We start from the raw sequence: 21,298 nt of genomic DNA, 5'->3' as shown, positions 1-21,298 counted from the left end.
AGGGATGGCCGGTGCGGCGGCGGACCGGCGGTGGGGAGTGGTTTCGGGGAGGGCGGGCCGGCCGCTGGCGGCGGGGGCTGGGGGTTCGGCTGGTGGTGGCTGGCGGCTCAGGGGGGTGGAGTTTGATGATAAACTGGAGGCCCTTGATTTCGTATCCAACGGCTGGAAAATCTAATGACCAGAGATGAAAAAGTGAGTCGACTGACGTGTAGCCTCACCCCGCACATACACATGCACGCACGCAAGACACGCACGCATGTAGGCGTGCAACACTGACACGTACACACGCACGCATGCTGGCGTGCAACACTGACACATACACATGCACTCATGAACACACGCACGTACGCACCCATGCATGCAACACTGAAACGTACCCTTGCACGCACGCAACACTCGCACACCTGCATGCACATAGCACACGACGCAAGACACGCGCTCAACCTATACGTGCATGCACCCTTTGTTAAGGACATGGATTGTTACGGGTATTAATCAATCTTATCTGTGATAAGCAGAACATTGATGTTTGCAGCAGTCTTTATGAATCACAACGTATCGAACGGGCTATCAACATAGTAGGCTTATCTAGATGAAAAAGATGACGTCACACTCAATGAACAACCATCGGTTTATGAAATGCCCACTTCTGACCGCCCTGGCCCACCAAAGGTTCCTCTGCTGTGCGCTGCCTGCGTTGGGTCACTAACATGCAGGCCATGCACCCAAAGAGGCCACACGTCAGTGGAAGAACGGTACGGTGTCCTAGGTCAGAGTCGAGGGCGCCACTCGCGGCACGCCCGGCTGAACACGCCTCCGTGCCGCATTCAAACGCCTCCATGAAACCCGCCCGTGTGGAAGCCGAGAAACCCACTCTAGACACAAGTCCGTTCATGACCGGGCTGGCGTTAAATGAAACGCCGGCCGAGCTCCTCCTGTATGCCATCTATTTAATCTCCTATTTAAACGAGGCCAAACGCCGACCAAGAATCGCACACCTCCGCCGCTCCCCTATCTCCTCCACCATTTTGTCCACTCTTACAATGGCTTACGAAGAGTAGTTATTCCGCATCCAGGCCGGCTGGGTAGCCCGCTGGATACGAGATATGCAACTCGCTGATCCGCCTCCCTCCCCTTGCCCGACGGAGCCAGTTGCCACCCCAAGCCGGCGCGCGGTTCAGCAACTCGCCGCTCCAGGCCAGCTCGACGAGGAGCAGCGCATGGGCGTCGTTGCTGCCATCCACGTCATCGCCTCATACCGCGTCTCCCATTTCTGTGGCCGAGACTCCCATGCCGGCGGCCGCGCCATGCAAGCAGCGACAGAAGCCGGGTGCGCGGAGAGTGACGAGTCGGTGGCCAGAGCCTCTGCGTCCGCCGCCATCATCGAGGAGAAGTAGAACACGGGAGGCCGCTGCTGCTTGGGTCCCATGAAGACCACCGCGGAAGTGACGCCGGCGTACACAGCAGGTGTCTTGCCGGATCCTTTTGTTGCGAGGACCTACGTCCACCCTGCATGGGCTCCACGAAAGAGGTGAATGTTAGGATGAACTCGAGCCGGTGCCGGCCATGGCGAAGTAGTGGCCAGTGATGAACTCGAACCGGTGCCGGCCACCATCATCTTCGGCACCAGCCAATGATATCAGTTGGGCAGTGGGGAAGCGACCCGTCCTTTGTGCTGAAGCATATACCTCCGAGGCTCCCGGCAGTCAGGTGATCGTGCTGCCGGACATGAGGAACACAAATCGATCGGCGGGCGACCATTTAGGCCAGGTATTATATACTTGTGATGTCCAGAACTAGCATCGCGTAGTTCATTTGAATGTAATGAAATCCGTCATGTTTGTATGAAAATCCGGTATTTTATATGATTTTCGTTGTTGTTTATATGAAATATCAGTTTGTCTACGTGTTTGCGTGAATTTCGTCCGGTTGGTTGAGTTGCTGTCATAATGTGTGCGGCTATGGTTGGTTGGCGTAATTTGCGGGTCACCGGTCGGTCTGCGGGCGGCTCAGGCGGTGTTGTGGGACAAAAAAACATAGCTCGTGCGAGCTTGTCTCCAACGTGCGCGTTGGAGGATGCATGACAACATGAGCACTCGAGCCATTCCTCGTTCATTGGTGGCAAAGGCACCGGTGGACAAAAGGGTCGCCAATATTTTGGCTACCCCGGGCAAGATCCAAACAACCCCTCCCAACAGATTCAAATCCCTCGTTCGCCGTGGAATTTTGCCATGTGTTGTTTTCATGGACTAGCAAGATGCTCGTGCACTGCACGGAACATCAAGATGCATTTTTTTACAAACTCCCGCATGCATGCAAGGGATAATTAATGTCCTCCTTTGCTAGTACCACGAGGCAAACACCATTAATATTGCATCGATTAGTGTTAGTGGACTTGTATATCTGCAAATTGTAATTTTGATAGTGGCCCCTTGTATATAAAAATGGATGGAGAAAGATGAGAGATAAGGTGAGGAGGAGTGGGGCGTGGTGGTGAATGGTGGTCGGACTGGGCGGAGGCATGGGGATGGACGGCGCATTATGTATAGGTTTGTATCTCTCTCACACACACCCACATAGGTGGGGGACGTGCACGAAGAGAAGAGGTGCACGCACGGCGGACATACTCCCGTCTCTTTCCCAACCACACCCGCGCGGGTACACGGTGGTGCTCATTTCTGTACGAAAAAGGCAGCCCACGTGGTAATTTGGCACATGTACTGGTTGTCCACTTGGTGGAGGGAGGATCGTCTACCACGGGTGAACAAACAAATTGCGACTTGACGCGTTATGTTAAATAAAAAAGAGGCAAACCATGTGGGGCCTACCTTAGAGACAAGGCTCTATACACTAGAGTACTTTTGATGTGTCCCGTCAACTCGCAGAACGAGGAGAAGCTTGCTTAGTACGTCGTCTCCCCCGCCCACGGGCGCAGTGGCTCGCAGGATGAGGTGAATCTTGCTTACAAGTAGTAGTAGTACTACTACTGTACGCCTTTACGCCCGCTCCCTCACCCACGCGCGCGGTGGCTCGCAGCACGAGGAGAAAATTTTACTACTCCCTCCGTTTACTCCTCGTCCCTACTACGTACTTTGGTTAGTACTCCCTCCATTTACTTATACAAGGCCACTATAAAAAAATACATTTTGCATCTATACAAGGCCACAAATAGTAATCGAGACAAAAGTTACTACTCCCTCCTTTCCAGTTTATGGCTCAATTTCAAAATCTCTCCAACCAAGGTAGACGGTGAGTGGTCGAATTAATTTCGTAGTTTGCACAAGTAATTAGTACGCTCGTTTTTCTCAAGAAGTTATGTTTACCGAGGCATTAATTAGAACGAATGCATGAATGACCACTAAATTTCCATGAACTTGTACATGCATTGGTTAGTTTCCTCTTGACACTGCTTGCGTCGGGTGATCTAACGCACCTCAAAATCCTACATGTAATGGTACTACTACTAGTATAGTAGAATTGAGACTTATCAAACGGAAAAACAAATGTTTTTAGATGAGCCCTATAAACCCTAGTGGGTACATACTCCGTAAAAATAGATTTTTCCAAAACTAAGTCGCTCCCTTTCATGAATTCTGTAGTATACTCGTCCGTCGACGCTCCCTTTCATGAATTCTGTACTTCCTGTCGCCGACATGTGGGACATATAGCAACCGGGTCGACGTGTCAAGCACCAAATAACAGTGAAGAACAGCAGGGGGGACGCACCCCACTCATACCGTCCCAGTAGTAGTAATGAGCAATGAGACGTCAAATCACAATGCCGCACCTTCCCAGATGGACGAAGCAACCATTATTTCACACTTCGGTTCGCCATCATCTCAAACCACGTAGTATTGCTTCTGCCTCAAGAGGGACACACACATCGCCTTGGTACATCATGACACGTGGGACCGCATGACAGCCCATGCTCCCCCGCCGATCGCTCGGCAAAATCACCTCATTTTTACTATACTTCCTCTGTATCGGTTTACTACATGGCATGCACGTCGTTCTAGGTTGAGAATTTAACTGGCTATATATGTGATGAATAGTACTCTAGCCTTTTAAAAAATGTATACTTTTGTATAGTAGTACTATCGATGGATTGCGCCAGGGAGCAAAAATTGAAACAAAAAAAATGTGGTACATATAGAGAGCGCTCGTCGCCAAATTATGCATATAGTACTATTAAAAAAGTTAGTACGTGCTTAATTGGGGTGCTAAATTCTATTAAAGAAATACTAGTAGTATGTACATACTGAAGCATTAAAGTAACAAGAAGAAACATAACATAGTTCTGCTGGGGGCTCAGCACAACACACCCCTCAAATTAAACTAAGCACACCTGAAATTAAACTATGCAACTAATCCGGTAGACACTGCATTAGAAGTTTAGAACCACCATGAGCAACAACACTGCCACCTTACTCGGAGTCCTCATCCACATTCACGTCCTTAACTTCGTCCTTGTCCCTCTTCCTCTTGGCCGATACTTCTTTGTTTGAACTACACACTTGGTTGTTGCTCTTCATCCAACCCTTGTAGATATTGAAACAAAGGTAGCCATCCATTGCAGCGTAGTGGATGTGGTCTATATCTAGTACATTCCGCTGCCATGCATGACGATGAAACATGTAATGAGGTTTCTCCAGTTTACGGTACGAAGGATGAACCATGGCTCCTGCCAGGGTCAGCATTGAAGGCTGACGAGAGGGCACCAGCCGATTCTTCTGGAGGTCGAAGGGGTTGCCTACAACGAGGCCTATCCGACCAGGACTTCTTTGTCGTTCTTAAAGTCTACAGTAACGAATTTATCGTTTTGTCCTTGAGGAAGTTGTTAAAATCCTGGCACTCAACGTCGGCATGGCATATGTGGTAGACCAAGCAAACATTATGTACGCAAACCTGGATCACGACGGGCTTCTTCCTCTCTTCATCCTTTAGATCCTTCTCTCGTCTCAGGACTGTGGTGTACTCAACATCTAGCCCAGCGACCCTCTCATCATCTGAGTTTTCGAACATGCGTCTGAAGCAAGAAAGGCATCCTTTCACCGTCCCGGAAGAACGGGTGTAGATGACGTCGAACTCATCGCCGGTGATGGTTCTAACCTTTTACTCACCGCCGATCGTCGAGATTTGGGACGCCATGGATTTGGGAGGAGGGTTAGGATTTGTGGAACTGCCGTAATGTGAATGGACAGGACGACTAGGAGCGAACCGTCGTAGTATTGAAGGATGTGCGGCGATGAGTAGGAGCGAACTGCCAGCGTGCGAACCGTAGGGTAGTGGCTTTCCATTCTCCCATGATACGGGCTTCCAAGAGCCCTTGGATCTGAGATCGAATGGTTGCATGGTGTGATTCTAGACCTATGGGTGAATATCCTATCCTGGAGGGTTATTCTGCAATTTTTCGCAAACTTAGCATGCGACCGTTTGATCTCATATCCAAGGGCTGCCAGCAGCCCGTATCATGATCGCGCCTACCACGACCGTTAGGCTATCTGATGTTGGCACATCATACATAGTCATCACTTAGTCACTCACACTACAACAAGGTTGGCTATAAGGTTGGCTATAAGTGTATTTTTTACTCCTCTCTATCTCTTTCTTCGTACTCCCTCCGTCCCATAATATTAGAACGTTTTTGACACTAGTGTAGTGCGAAAAACGTTCTTATATTATGGGACACAGGGAGTACTAGTATTTATTGCATTTGCTAAGGAGTGACCTCTTCCAATGAAATGGTGTTGCTAAGTTTGCTTCATTTAATTAGCTATAGACTCAAAATTGTCTTTTCACATAGGTACACGCGCTTAGCACCGTTTCTTCCTTGGGTCACCAAACTAGTCTCTCTCTTCTTGATTAATTTGACACACTAGATTTTATGCCTATGTGGCAAGCTTAAGCACCTGTAGGAGCAAGTAAAAGTAAGTACAATAGTGCGCTTTACATGGCATTTTTGCATATGTGGAGGAAAGAGAGGCAAGGAAAAAGTGGAGAAGTGGGCTCTCATGCAAGAGCCAGCCTCTACTACATGGTGGAGCATTGAGAGAGGCACCTGTATGGAGGTGGTCAGGAATCGGGAGACTCACGTTGGTCGTAGCGCCGCAGTTAAAATGATAATGGCAAGTCAAATCACGGGGCCCCACCTGTCCAGCAGTAACTCGCTGTCAAATCACACAGCCCTACGTTTGCAGTAGCCTACTCCCTCATCTTCTCGCGTCTCTATCGAACCGACTAGGTGGAACTGCCCCGCCTACCGCGCAGGAAAAGCCCCGCCCTCGACTTTTAAATACAACTACATCCGCTTAAGAATCCAATGCTATACTTTTTGTGACATAGTAACTCATATTTAGTTAGTCAAATGGAGGACCTAGAACTACGTGCAGGCCCTATAAACCGAGATGCCTAAAAATAAAAAAACCGAGACGGAGAGCGTAGTTCAGCACGTATCTTTTTAGATCAATATAGTCGGGATTCACCAAGGAGCAAAACCAAGTGGTAGGCTGCTCCTCTCGTGTTGGCGTAGCAACTCAAGCAGGGTCAGTCCTCACACGAAATGGCGACACACTTAACAGTTCGGAGCAGCAGTTGGAATTGGAGGCACCCCGGTCGTAGCGCCGCAGTAGTAGAAAATGAGCGATGAGGGGTCAAATCACAAAGCCTCACCTTTCCCGCATTAAGCTGGACGGACGAAGCAACCATCATTTCACTCTAGGGCGCAAGAGCATAAAGAAAAGAGAAAACAACGATGCGTGTGGCAACTACCTAGGGCACCCTAGGGTAGGGGTCTCCACTACAGATCCTTTTTTTTGAAAGCGCCTCCACTACAAATCGGCTTCTCCCTCGTCCTCTTGAAGAAAACCGATGATGATTGCAGCGGTAGGGTTTGTAGGAGTACTATGGCGTGCGGGGCCACGTCGTAGTAAACAGGTTCGAGTCGACGCCTTAAATATGTGTGGGCCGCTTGGTTTTACGGGAACGAGGCAGCATTTTGGGTTCAAGGACCAGTGGAGATATAGTACGTACAAAAAATTGTGGACGTAGGTTCGACCGAAAGGCAATGATGCATGGGCCCTGAATTTTGATATACCCGGGGCCGAGTGAAATTTTCTACTCTACTCAAACCTAGTAAGGTAAACATGTATTGAACGCATGAGATTCCGAAACCAAATTATGAATAAATAAACACTATAGCATGTAAAGCTTTGAGTCATATATGCATGATGTAGATGTTCGTTTAGTTCTTCTAGTTCATCTCATTCAAAATCAATTAGTTTTATAAAAATGTTAATATTCATGGGGTTGTGCATTGTAAATCATAAAGTAAAAAACAAATAATGGCAATTCATTTAGAAAAAATAATCAATTATGATATAGAAGATTCTAGAACAAAGGAGAAGTGCTTGTGTTTTGAGGTTTTCTGCATTATGCATTAGTTCAACCTTCCCCAGTCATGTCCGGAGCGGGAGGCAAGTGGATGGCCTCCTCCATCACGGAGGGGCACATCAAAAAGTTGAGGAAAGTCGGATACCTGCACAACGATATTGCACACCGGCTTCAAGACGAGGGGCAGCTCGTCCCCACCCCGAGGCCCCATGAGAGAGTGGTGTTCCTTCCCCATTTCCTTCGCGGACTGGGCTTCCCACTCCACCCATTTGTCTGGGGACTCATGTTCTACTACGGCCTGGATTTCCATGATCTGGCCCCGAATTTCATCCTCAACATCTCAGCGTTTATCGTTGTGTGCGAGGCCTTCCTCGGCATCAAGCCCCACTTCGGCTTATGGCTGAAGACTTTCAATGTCAAGCCGAAGGTAGTGGGCGGCCAGCAGGCGGAGTGCGGAGGCGCCATGGTGGGCAAGATGCCCAACGTCACATGGCTCGAGGGCTCCTTCGTGGAAACCATCAAAGGGTGGCAATCAGGGTGGTTCTACATCACCGAGCAGCGTGACTCTGAATGGGCAGCGGACCCTGAATTCAGATCTGGCGTCCCCACGCGGCTCACCTCCTGGAAAAACAAGGGCCTGACATGGAGTGATTTAGAGGAGCTGACCGGACTCCAAACTTGCGTCCAAGACCTTGTGAACAAGAAGACCAAGCTCGTCAACGTGGTCCAGGTCATGCTCGTCCGCCGGATCCTCCCAACTTGTGGGAGTTTGATCCGGCACAGCACCAGACCTTGAGTAGGCTCTTCGACACTACGTACGAAGACGCCTGTAGGGTGATGTTCAAGGGCGCCGAAGCTCCCGCATCCGCTACCGAGGATCGCGGATTCAGCTCGCAGCGTCAAGTCGGCGAGGTAAGCTATTTTACCCTTTACGGGACACCTGTTTTCCATAGTTTGACTCTATGCGGGATCTAAACTCCCTTTACCTTTGACAGGCTTGGCAGAAGAAGTCCGAGCAGGTTAACTGTCTGGCTCCCTTGCCAGAAGACCCAGCGGATGCCCGACTACCAGGACTGCTGGCTCCGGCGCCTTACGTGGTGCCGGAGAAGAAGGCCAAGAAGAAGGCCACGGGAACTCGGAGGAGTTCCCGGCGCCAGGTGTTATCGGACTCATCGTCCGATGACACCGAGGCGGACTCCTCCTGCAAAGACGAGGAGGAGAAGAAAAAGGCCTCTCCCCCAGTGGGGGGAGAGAAGAAAAGGAAGGCTTCCCCGACGGAGGAGGCCGAAGGGTCCAAGAAGGGAAGGACCCTTCCTCCGGACTGTTCCACCAACGCCGCCGATGATGAAGAGGAGTGGCCCTCGAGGGCCAAGCCCTGGCGAGATCGTAAGTGTCCGAATTCCAGAATAACTCATGATTTTTCTTTCGTCGCATAGTGTCTTCTAACGCCGAATACCATCATGTAGCCCGCCCAAGGACGATCTCCCCGCTTCATCGTGCGGCTCCTTGGATTCGTCGGATGTGGATAGCACTTCACTTCCGACCACCTCCTCCCCCCGTGACGCAGACGTCACCGAGGTGGGGTCCCAGAAGGGGCCCAGCCAGGAGGAGGAGGCCCCGGAGGTGCTGCAGGGCAACCTCCCGGACTTTGGACCGGACTCCGCACCTGAATCTTTAGTGGTTCCGGAGTCTGGCGGGCGGCCCCTTTGTAAGAAGGGCGAGACTGCGACGCTGGTGACCTCCGCCCAACCGGAGGCACCGGATAATTTGCTGGAGGGGCTCAACGGCACTTCCATCGACGAGGAGCACCGCACTGTTATGAGTGCGGTGATTCAGAAAGTTTAGTCCGCCAAGAGCGGGCTGACTGAAGCCTGTACCAGCCTTCTAACAGGCTTTGAGGTAAGTAATTTAAGATATGTAAAAATAGTACCACATAGACAGTAGCCCCTGATGCTCAGTTTGGTGTTCGGAAAGAAAAGCCGAACTGAGGATCTAAAAAGATATACGCAGGAGTCTAACACAAATATGTCAATATGGGAATGCAGGCTGCGCTGCTGACCTCTGCCGCACTGACTGCGGAGGTCAATGCCTTGAAGCAGAGCCTCGAGCGGTCCAAGAACGAGGTCGGCCGTGCCAAGAAGCAGCTCGAGGACAAGGAAGGTAAGTAATACCTTATTAAAGTAATACCTTATAGAAAAGGATTTGGTTGCAAAAAATGACAGGGATACCATGAGTATTGCAGGGGCCACGAGCGAGGTGGCGACCCTGAAGGAAGCGGTGTCCGAGGCCGAACGCAATGCGGAAGCGGAACGCACCGAGCGGGAGAAGCAGGAGGCGCGGGTGGCGGAGGTGCGGCAAGAACTCCAGGCTCTCGTGGAAAAACCCGAGAGTTTGGAGCATGACTCTAAGACTCGAGAGTCCGAGCTCGCCTCGGCTCTTGAGAGTGCCAAAGCCGCTAAGGCCGAAGCCCAGAAGGCCCTCCAGGAGATTGAGGAGATTAAAAAGATAGCGGCGGGTAAGGCATTCTTCATGCAAAGCAAGCATCTAAAAGTGAATTATCTGTTACTTACCCAGATTCGGAGCTCTCCAGGTGCGTTCGCAGATCTGCCCCGTAGTGTGTCCGATGCTGCTGTATTCTACCGGGCTGAGGAAGGGAGCTCGACGGAGAAGGTATTCTGGTCTCAGTATGCTGAGGCCGGACATCCGGTGCCCCTGAGCGACCAGCTGAAGCAGCTGGTTGAGCTCCACAAGGTGGCCGAATAGGCCATGAAGGGCCTCATAGTTCGGCTTCGGCCCAAAGAAGCCATGCCTTGGAGCTACTTCGGTCTGGTGCGGTGGCTGGTGGACACCTATCCATGGATTGAAGTCATCAAGCACTCCGTCTGCATTGAAGGTGCCCGTCGGGCCCTCGCCCGTGCTAAAGTGCACTGGGGAAAGATGGACGCCGAGAAGCTTGTGATGGACTCGCCACCGCCGGGCAAGGAGTATCGCATGCCCGAGATGTACTATAAGGGTGTCCTGAAGGGTGCCCGCCTTATAGCGGGTGAATGCTCCGAAGATGTAATTTTTGAGTAGACTCGCATTTTGTTATCCTGTGCACTGAAAACTTGTTCATATGCGCTAAGCAACGCTTGTTAATTTAAAATATTACCTTCTTTGTGGCCGTTTATCAAATTTGAGAGATGGCAAGTCGTTGGCTTCAGCCCCCATTCTGTGAGTGCTGGGGTGTTCGGGATAAACTTGAGCGCTCTTTTTCCCATATTTGGGTCCTTCGAGGGAGGCGCTCAACACAACGAACGATGCAACCGGACTTATAATGCTTGAACACTCTCACTTAGCCATAGAATTCTATAATTTTAAATTTTGGCGAAGCCCCTAGTGTTCGGAAGGCCGAATTCGGGGCGCTATCCACGCCTGGGCCGGACAAAGCCGGCTCCTCACTCTAAGCGGCATAAGTCTTTAGGGACTCGAAAAAACCTCTCGAACAGCGACCGGCTCTCGCCCCATCATGACGGTCAGTTTTAGCTTTCTCCATTGAGGTGCTCAACCCAGCTCAACTGGGGCACAATCTCAGTGGTTCTCCCAGCGCTACCTTAGCCGATATAACAGAATGTAAGGTACCAAAACATGGGAGCCGGGCAAACCCAACTATTGACCCAAGACATGATTCGGAGCCGATGCATATAATTCTATAAGTTCGGGCTGCCGCACTTGTGAAAGTGTGCGGACTTATCACACCATACTTTGGGGAACTTAAGCCCCTGGTGTATTTGGCCGTACCAAAGCGTACAGGTGTAACATGTCATAAGTGAACATATATAGATAAAAAAAGGAATGCAATGATAGGCAAAAAGCGATGCATTGTTTATTCAAAAAATACTGCAATGAAAGCAGAACGATACAAATAGTGCGATAAGCAAGGATGGGACTATTTAACATGTCCCCCTCTAGGGGTAGGCTGTGGAATGGTATGTAAAACAGGTATAATGCTCGTAATGGAGACCACCTGGATACTCGACGTAGCTTTTCTGCTTCCCTGGCTGTTGCATCGTGAGTTCGGCAAGTCTACTGCCGGACAGGGCTTCTGGAAGACGGAGTCCTGAGAATAAGAAATAAAGAATGACACATTTGGGAGCCCCTGGTGTGGTTGAGCCGCATTCTGGGCGTGCCGTGGTCATTCCCCTCCCCCTGTGCCCATGGTATCTCCAGAGCGTAGTTATGTACGCGTGGTACTGGTCTCGCGATTTTGCGAGGGCTGGGGTTGGGGACGCATTGCTACGCGTGCTCAGAACGTGCCAGGTGGTCTTGTTGTAGGTTACTCCGGGCGCGCTTGACGGTGTCCGGTCGCTTAACAGCCGGACTCGAGAATTGCTTAAGAGGTTGCTTTGTATTTCCGCCGCGAGAGCCGCTGTATGCTCCTCCGTTCGGAGTGAGCGTTCGGTGTTTCCGTTGACTGTAATGACTCCTCGAGGGCCTGGCATCTTGAGCTTGAGGTATGTGTAGTGCGGCACTGCATGAATTTTGCAAATGCGGTTCGTCCGAGCAGTGCATGATAGCCGCTGTGGAACGGGACTATGTCAAAGATTGACTCCTCGCTTCGGAAGTTATCCGGGGATCCGAAGACCACTTCAAGTGTAACTGAGCCTGTACAATTGGCCTCTACACCTGGTATGACGCCTTTAAAGGTCGTTTTTGTGGGTTTAATCCTTGACGGGTCTATGCCCATCTTGCGCACTGTATCCTGATAAAGCAGGTTCAGGCTGCTGCCGCCGTCCATCAGGACTCTAGTGAGGTGAAATCCGTCGACGATTGGGTCTAGAACCAATGCGGTGAATCCGCCATGGCGGATGCTAGTGGGGTGGTCCCTTTGATCAAGAGTGATCAGGCATGAGGACCACGGATTGAACTTTGGGGCGACTGGCTCCATCGCATATACGTCCCTAAGTGCACGCTTCCGCTCCCTTTTGGGTATGTGGGTTGCATATATCATGTTCACCGTCCGCACTTGTGGGGGGAAACCCTTTTGTCCTCTATTGTTCAGCGGCCAGGTCTCCTCCTCGTCATCGCTATGCATCCCCTTGTCATTATCTTCGGCAGTTAACTTGCCTGCCTGCTTGAACACCCAACAATCCCTGTTGGTGTGATTGGCTGGCTTTTCGGGGGTGCCGTGTATCTGGCACAAGCGATCGAGTATTCGGTCCAAATTGGACGGGCCCGGAGTATTTCTTTTGAATGGCTTTTTCCGCTGACCGGGTTTAGAGCCTCTGAATCCGGCATTGACTGCCGTATCTTCGGTATTATCGCCGTATCGCCGTTAATGCGGCGCTTGTGGTTATTGCGGCGTGACCTGCCATTGCTGTCCTTGGTATCCGGACTACCAGAGTTTTTGGTCAGGTTGTTATTTGGAGCTAGCCAGCTGTCCTCTCCCGCACAGAAGCGGGTCGTGAGTGATGTGAGGGCTGCCATGGATTTCGGCTCTTCCTATCCTAGGTGCCGGGCAAGCCACTCGTCGCGGATGTTATGTTTGAAGGCTGCAAGGGCCTCTGCATCCGGACAGTCAATGATTTGATTTTTCATAGTTAAGAACCATGTCCAGAATTGTCTGGCCGATTCGTCTGGCTGCTAAATTATGTGGCTTAGGTCATCGACGTCTGGTGGTCACACATATGTGCCCTGGAAGTTATCAAGGAATGCAGCTTTTAGGTCTTCCCAACACCCAATTGATTCTGCTGGCAAGCTGTTGAGCCAATGCCGAGCTGGTCCTTTAAGCTTGAGTGGGAGGTATTTGATGGCGTGTAGATCATCACCGCGGGCCATGTGGATGTGAAGGAGATAGTCCTTGATCCAAACCGGAGGATCTATTGTGCCGTCGTATGATTCAATGTTTGTGGGTTTGAAACCCTCGGGGATTTGATGATCCATTACTTTGTCTGTGAAGCATAGTGGGTGTGCGGCACCTCTGTATTGGGCTATATCACGACGCAGCTCAAACGAGCTTTGTCTACTGTGTTTGGCCCGGCCGGAATTGCTGTATCCAGCTTGACGGTTGTCGTCACGTATCGTGGGGCGCCCCCGCGATCCGTAGATTGATCTTGTTTGTCTTGCCTTAATCCTCCGATATGTCTCGCAAGTCTGGCGCATTCCCTCGTGGCTTTGTACTTTTTGAGTGATGTCGGGGTGCGGCTTTAGTAGAGGGCCTAGAGGCCTCTCTGTCGCGGCCACGAGGTGGCCGGTCGGCCGTATTGTGTGCTGGTGATGTGGGTTTATGTGCTTCCTCCTCTAATCGGGGTAGCATCTTGCATTTGGGGTAGCTTTTGGAGGGGCGTTCGAGTTCATACTCTTCGGCCGCAAGGACTATAGTCCATCTATCGGCTAGCAAGTCTTGGTCAGCTCTAAGCTATTGCTGCTTTTTCTTGAGGCTGCTTGCAGTGGCCATAAGCCTGCGTTTGAAACGCTCTTGTTCGACGGGATCCTCAGGCACGACAAATTCGTCGTCGTCGAGGCTTGCGTCATCTCCAGAGGGAGGCACATAATTATCGTCCTCTACCTCTCTGTCTGCTGCTCTCTCATGAGGGCTGGCTTCTCCATCCTCCTGTGCTGAATCTTTCTAGAGGGGGTTGTCTTCGGCACTGTCCGGGGTGTTATTGTCTCCGGTCTCCGGTGGCGGGATTTAGAGCGGCGCCGCTGACGCTGGCGCTTAGGCTGTATCTTGGAGGGGTCATCCTCCGTTGTTCCATCAACATTCCCATCCTTTGGGATGTCCACCATGTATATGTCATATGACGAGGTGGCCTTCCAGTGCCCTGTAGGTGCTGGTTCTTGGTCGTCTCCGGCATCATCATCCATACGGTTGATGTCTTCGGAGTCGAAGTCTAGCATGTCGGTTAAGTCATCGACAGTGGCTACGAAGTGGGTGGTGGGTGGGCTTTGAATTTCTTCGTCGTCCGCATCCCAATCGTCCTGACCATAGTCCGGCCAGGGCTCTCCTGAAAGAGAGAGAGACTTCAGTGAATTCAGGATGTCGCTAAAAGGCGAGTGCTGAAAGATGTCCGCAGCGGTGAACTCCATGATCGGCGCCCAATCGGGTTCGATTGGCAGGGGCACGGAGGGTTCGGGGTCCGGAGAGGAGTCCAACACCTTGGAGTCATGAGCTTCACAAGCGACAGGGTTGGTATTCGGCTCTATCGCCTTAGAGGTAGTAGCCCCCAAGGCGGTGTCCAGCCACCCATCCTCGATCGGCGCAGTCGGCTCCAAGCTAAGGGTCGGAGCGAACTCTTGTGCGGCCTCCAGGGCACTGTCCGGGAGCAGAGCTAAATCATGCCCATCGTGACAGTGCGGCGCGCTCGGCTGTGGCTCGAATCCTTCGAAGATCAAGTCTCCGCGGATGTCAGCCGTATAGTTCAAACTTCCAAATCTGACCTGATGGCCAGGGGCGTAGCTTTCGATCTGCTCCGGATGGCAAAGTGAATTGGCCCGCAGTGCAAAGCCGCCGAATACAAAGATTTGTCCGGGGAGAAAAGTCTCACCCTGGACCGCGTTGTTGTTGATGATCGAAGGAGCCATCGGGCCTATAGGTGACGACACAGAGGAACTCTCAATGAAAGCACCAATGTCGGTGTCAAAACCAGCGGATCTCGGGTAGGGGGTCGCAAACTGTGCGTCTAGGCGGATGGTAACAGGAGACAAGGGACACGATGTTTTTACCCAGGTTCGGGCCCTCTCGGTGGAGGTAAAACCCTACTCCTGCTTGATTAATATTGATGATGTGGGTACTACAAGAGTAGATCTACCACGAGATCAAGGAGGCTAAACCCTAGAAGCTAGCCTATGGTATGATTGTTGTTTGTCCTACGGACTAAAACCCTCCGGTTTATATAGACATCGGAGAGGGCTAGGGTTCCACAGAGTCAGTTACAATGGTAGGAGATCTACATATCCGTATCAACAAGCTTGCCTTCCACGCCAAGGAAAGTCCCATCCGGACACGGGACTGAGTCTTCAATCTTGTATCTTCATAGTCTTGGAGTCCGGCCAAAGATGATAGTTCGGCTATCCGGACACCCCCTAGTCCAGGACTCCCTCAGGAGGGATTAGAATAGAGATGTAATTTGGTTCATATCATAGGAACTTTTCTATTGAATATACGCTAATGTTTATTCCTTTGAAATTAAGGGAGTATAGGAATCCATTCATATGAACCAAGTGGTTTTAAAGCTATAGAAATAATATCATGTTTATTTCCTTTGAAATGTGGAGTATATGAATCTATTCCTGTGAACCAATTGGCTCTAAAGGAAAAAATCCTATAAAAATCATATCATATAGAGTTCCTATGATATTCCTCAACACTAAAGGATGCTTGAAATTGCTGCTGGTGATACGATGGTCTTTCTTTGTAGACTCCTCACCAATCTTTATAGTTACCTCTTGAAGATGAATGAAATGATATATACATGGTACACGAAAACTCGGTAAAAGTTTGCGAGGTTCGAATTTTCAATAAAGCTATATGCACTGCATTTCGGAACGGAGGGAGCATACGGCAGTTGCTAACACTCATGTGGAAGATTTGTGTGTAGGAGGAGTGGCTGTTCTGTTAAATGACAGGGCAAAACTGACACTGTCGGATGCCGATCTAACGGTTCTTACCGCGTTCGTCCGGAAAAGGCTTGTGGAGAATGTTTGTCGGATAATGATTTACGGACACATGCATTTCATTGATACGTGCCCCACTCTCTCTCTCACGCACACGCACCCTCACGAGTCACGACTCTCCCGAGTCCTCTCGCAGACTCGCACGTCGCACCCACCGTCTATCTGCAGGTAGACGTCATGCACATATGTGCTCTTCACACCCTACCCTCGGAACTTCTAAAAAACAAAAGACGGCGTGCACATTTTATTTTAGCTCACACGTCACACACTTATACTATTACTCTTGCGGTGAACGTTCTTTGGGCATAGTATATTGTACTCTAACGAAGAAAAGCGGTGCACGCACGCACTAGTTCTCTCATACCCACTCGCGGGTACACGTAGGAGCGCATTTTTTTGAAGCTGGTACAACAAAATCACTCCACTATATATAAAAGCAGGAGCCTTAGCACTTGCTTTACTAGGGTTCCTCTCATTCACTCTCTCATGCTCTCCAGATCTAAGCAACACATAGGTGACCACACTCTCTCTCAGCTCACGGCTGGTCACAAATCCGGCCGGACAACTGAAAGGATCGAGATGGACCTAGAGGGGGGGGGGTGAATAGGTACAATCAAATTTTAATTGTTACTTAGAAATTTTAGGCACAATTAGCGGAATATGAAAGTGAGCCTAACAATTGTAAGTGCAGTACTAAGTGCTAAGCAAGATAAACCAGTAACACAAGTATGTAGATAAACAAGCACAATAGATATAAGTAAGTGCTAAGAGACAAGTAACCACAAGTAGAGAGTTAGGGTTAGGAATAACCGCAACTCCGGGAGACGAGGATGTATGCCGATGTTCACTTCCTTGGAGGGAAGCGACGTCACCGTTAGAGAGGTGGATGTTACCACGAAGGCACACCAACGCCATGAAGGCTCACCCTATTCTCCCTTTGAGACAACACCACGAAGGTATTTCTCAACCACTAGTGGTAGACCTTGGGGTGGTCTCCAAACCCTCACAAACTTTTCCAGGGGTAATCACAAAGGTCGATTCCTCTCCGAAAGACTCCTACCGCCTAGGAGTCTCCAACCTCCAAGAGTAACAAGATCGAAGGGGAAAATCTCAAGGCTTGCTCAAATCACGAATTCCTTCGGTGGAAAGAAGGGGAGAAGTGGATCTATCACTTGATCAGACAACTTCTCTCCAAAGCTCTCAAATCCCTTGGGGATCTAAGATTTGGTGTGTAGGAATGAGAGAGAGAGAGTGAGAAGTGTTCTAGGGTTTGTTCAAAGTGAATGGTCAACCCTTTCCCGTGGGGAAGAAGGGCTATATATAGTGTGAGCTAGAATATGGTCGTTGCAATGTAAGTGAGTGAGCAGGCCGGACATCTGGGCTAGGGGCCGGACATCCGGCATGGTAAGCTGCGACGAACAGAACAAAGGCAGAACAAAAGAATAGAGGGGCCGGACATCCGGGGCCCAAGCCCGGACATCCGGCATATCAGGAAGACCCGGACATCTGGCAGGTGGTCGAACTTCCGGCGCGCAACCCAACATTAAAATGTTCTCTGGATAGCTATGCCCGGATATCCGGAATGGGCCCGGACATCCGACATAACCGGAAGGCCCGGACATCCGGGGAAAGTCCGGACATCCGGCGTGCAGCCTAGTATACTACTGTATTCTGGATGGCTAGGCCCGGATATCCGGCAAGGAGGCCGGACATCCGGTGGTCAAGAGACAGAACATGAAGGTTTTTGGCATGTGCGTGTATGGTTAGGAAGTTCGTGGCAAGAGCAAGCCTTTAACTAACCCTATCGATCCCCTCTTAATAGTGTGGGATCCTATACTCAAGAAAACAAAATATGTAATCAACTTTTATGCTTCATCCTTGAGTAAAACCACTTGTAAGCTCTTGATCCACAGACATCGATGAACCGGGGACTAATACCTGAGATTTACTTGACAACCATTGTTACTCCCCAGCATGTATGATTGTCATCAACATCAAAACATGATGTAAGGGCATGATTGCTCTTTCAATCTCCCCCTTTTTGTTTGTTGATGACAACCATACATGTAGTATCATAGGTGCAATAAATAATCTTAGAATTGACAAACATGAGAACAAATGTACATGAATAAGTCTCTGTTCCTATTTGCTAGCTCCCCCTGAATGTATGCATGGAATGCATATATGAAACCACAATAACTCAGCCATGACAGCATTTCATAACCACATAATAATCCAAGATAATATCATAGTTACTCACACGATTAAGAACCATAGGTAGCAAAACATAGCAAGTTCGAATAATAGTGGACATATAGTGAACACAAATAGTCAATCATGACATAGCCATAGCATGACCTAAGATTACTACTAGGATACTACTTCTCCCCCTTTGACGGCAACAAGTAAAAAGGGGCAAAGAACTAAATCCACTCCATCACTCCTGGCGAATGTCATCATGATCATCAAAGAACTCAGGAAACTCGTCACGAGATGGAAAACCGAAGGTAGAGGTGGACGAAGCCGCGGGAATAGGATCATCATCACTCATTGGGCTCCCGCGGACACAGAGGTGCTGCTTGAGCTGATTCTTGGAGATGATGAGGCGCTTTTGAACATCATGATTTTGCTGACAGCTGAAAGTGATTGACTTCATGATAGCAGATTGAGCCTTCCTGAGGAACATGGCAAGGCGTCCACGAGGAGCTGACGACGAAGATGGAACAGAGGAATCATTGGGCTAAGTCCCACCAGCTGGCCTCTTAGACTGAGACCGAGCAACAGTCTGAGCAGCAGGCATCACTCGCATGTGAGAAGCAGGCTTCCAACTAGAATGAACAGTAGTCTTAACCACCTCAAATGGAGCAGTGTGATCAATCAGAGCCTGAATGAAAGGAGCATGAGGAAACTGGCGCGTCTGAATGAAACTGCAAAGATGGATCTCATGCCAAATGAAATGGGTTGTGTCCAGAGGCTCAGTGGGTTTGTCATGCATAAGAACCATCAAGTCAATGCAATAGTTATAAGCCCTTGAGCGGTCTCCCTTCTTAGGATAGAGAGTGAGGAGCACACACTGATAGAGGATGTAGTAAGGAGCACGGAAGATAGATACCTCGTTGAGTGGGCATTCAAGTTCTACTTTAGAGAGCTGAGAGGTAGGTTTGACAAGTGGCAAGCAAGCTTCAATCGCTTTCGGCTTGTGCTCAGGAACCATGCTGTGGATGCGATGGCCAACACCGGATAGACCCAGAATCTGAACAAACCTGTCATAGGTGATGCTCATAGTAGTGTTATCAGTCATCCAGGTGAGAATGTTGTCCGAACCAAAGAAACAGGTGGCATAGAACTGTAGAATGGTAGCTTCATTCCAATCACACCTGAAGGTCATTGCGGGACCAAGGGTCATATCATCAATTATCTTGACTGGATTGTTAGGGAACATGTCAGGATTCTCACACAGGAAGTTGAGATTTAAGTATGAGTGAGGAGCAAGTCCACGCCCACGGACAAAACTGGAATAGAGATCCTGCTGCATTCGAGTCCGAAATCGAGGATCCTCCGCATCATCCACCATCTCATATTGATTGACCTCCCGTATAAAAGCAAGATATTGAGCTGCCCCCACAGTTTTGAAGTCATGGGAACAGCGATCTCCACTGTCTGGAAGCAACATAGAGATGCGACGACCACGGACAGCGGGCATTGCAGAACCACGAACTTGAGGCACCGGCGCCCTCCTAGTGCCAGGCTTGGACTGACCAATGGAGTGTTTGGGTGCACGGACCTCCTCTTCCTCCCCAACATAGTCCGCATCATCAGGATCCGAGTCCGACAGACTAGTGGATGGTGCCCGCATCTTCTTCTTGGTGGTGGTGGCCTTCTTCTTCTGAGGCCGAGCATGCTCATCGGAGTCGGTTGAGCCTTGTCGGTGAACAACTAGAATGGATAATGAGAGATCCCGATGAGATGGAGGCAACAGGTATGAACAAGGATAAGACAATTTAAACAATGGGATGACCATTTTTGAGCATAACCATAGACAAAGTCTAGTGTTAGAGCAAAGAAAATGAGACATGACCATGATTAAAATTGATTAGATGAGCTCATTGACAGATTTCTAGGCCTAAGCAAGAGACACCAACACTCAAGAGAGACATAGACGCCAAGATATCCATAAGAGAGTGAAAACCTAATATTTTTACGGTCTCCATAGGAGTAGAATGGAGTAGAGATAGCGTCCATACCCCTGGAAGAAGGCTCGGGGCGATTGGGGCCGCAGTTCTTGGTTCGTGCCATGAGAAACTCCGGCGATGAATCCCACGATACACCGGTCCCTCCCGAGGGATTCACACAACAACCCAAGAAATTTGGATAGAATCGTAGATCGGGAGGAGAAGTGTCCGTGAGCAGGAGATCGGGGCCGGAGGTCGGTGGAGATGGCCGGGGCTGCACCGGAGTGATGGCCCGGCGGCGGCGGCTGTGAGGGGAGATGAGGAGAGGAACAAAAGAAGTGAGGAACTGCCCCCAAATCCCACACCCCTCCCTAGGTATACGCGACTACGGGCGACGGGCCGGACATCTGGGGCAAGGCCCGGGTATCCGGCGAGTGGAAGACAGAGAACAAAAGAAGCAGCGCCCGGATGTCCGGCTGAGGCCCGGATGTCCGACCACTGTAGGTGGTTGATGATCGTTTTGAGGGGCAAGGAATTTTTCCCAGGGCCCGGATGTCCGGCGAGAGAGCCGGATGTCTGGCCACTGGACAGAAGACAAGGGCGAGGGAAAGATGTGAAGGAAAGGGGGGCAACACGAGTAATTTGATATAGACACCACCAAGGAGTTTACATGAGATTAATAAGGGAGACAACCCAAGACATCTAAGGCCATGCTAAGATGCATTAATAATCCAAACATTATTAAGAAAGAATGGTCCATACAAGCATTGTACAAGCGGTGACCGAGGTCACCATGTTTGAGCATATGGAACATAGTACCACAAAGATATAAACTTTGAGCACATGGTCACGACTCCATCATGTTAAAGTACCCTAGTTTGAAAACTATGATAACTTTGAGAGTGTTTGTTCTATTTATGCATTATGTAAGGTGAGAGAACTCCTGGATTGAGTGTCTCCCCCTAAATATATGCCTACATCAAGACAAGACATTAAGTTTATGCATGGATGAGTACTAGATTTCACATAATGTTGTCAAGCTCCAAGATACCAAGTTCACGCCTAAGTCGACAAAACCTTGC

The sequence above is a fragment of the Triticum dicoccoides genome, chromosome 5B, assembly GCF_002162155.2.
Source record: "Triticum dicoccoides isolate Atlit2015 ecotype Zavitan chromosome 5B, WEW_v2.0, whole genome shotgun sequence".
NCBI classification, from domain to species: Eukaryota; Viridiplantae; Streptophyta; class Magnoliopsida; order Poales; family Poaceae; genus Triticum; species Triticum dicoccoides.
Note: the sequence above shows the minus strand (reverse complement) of the source record.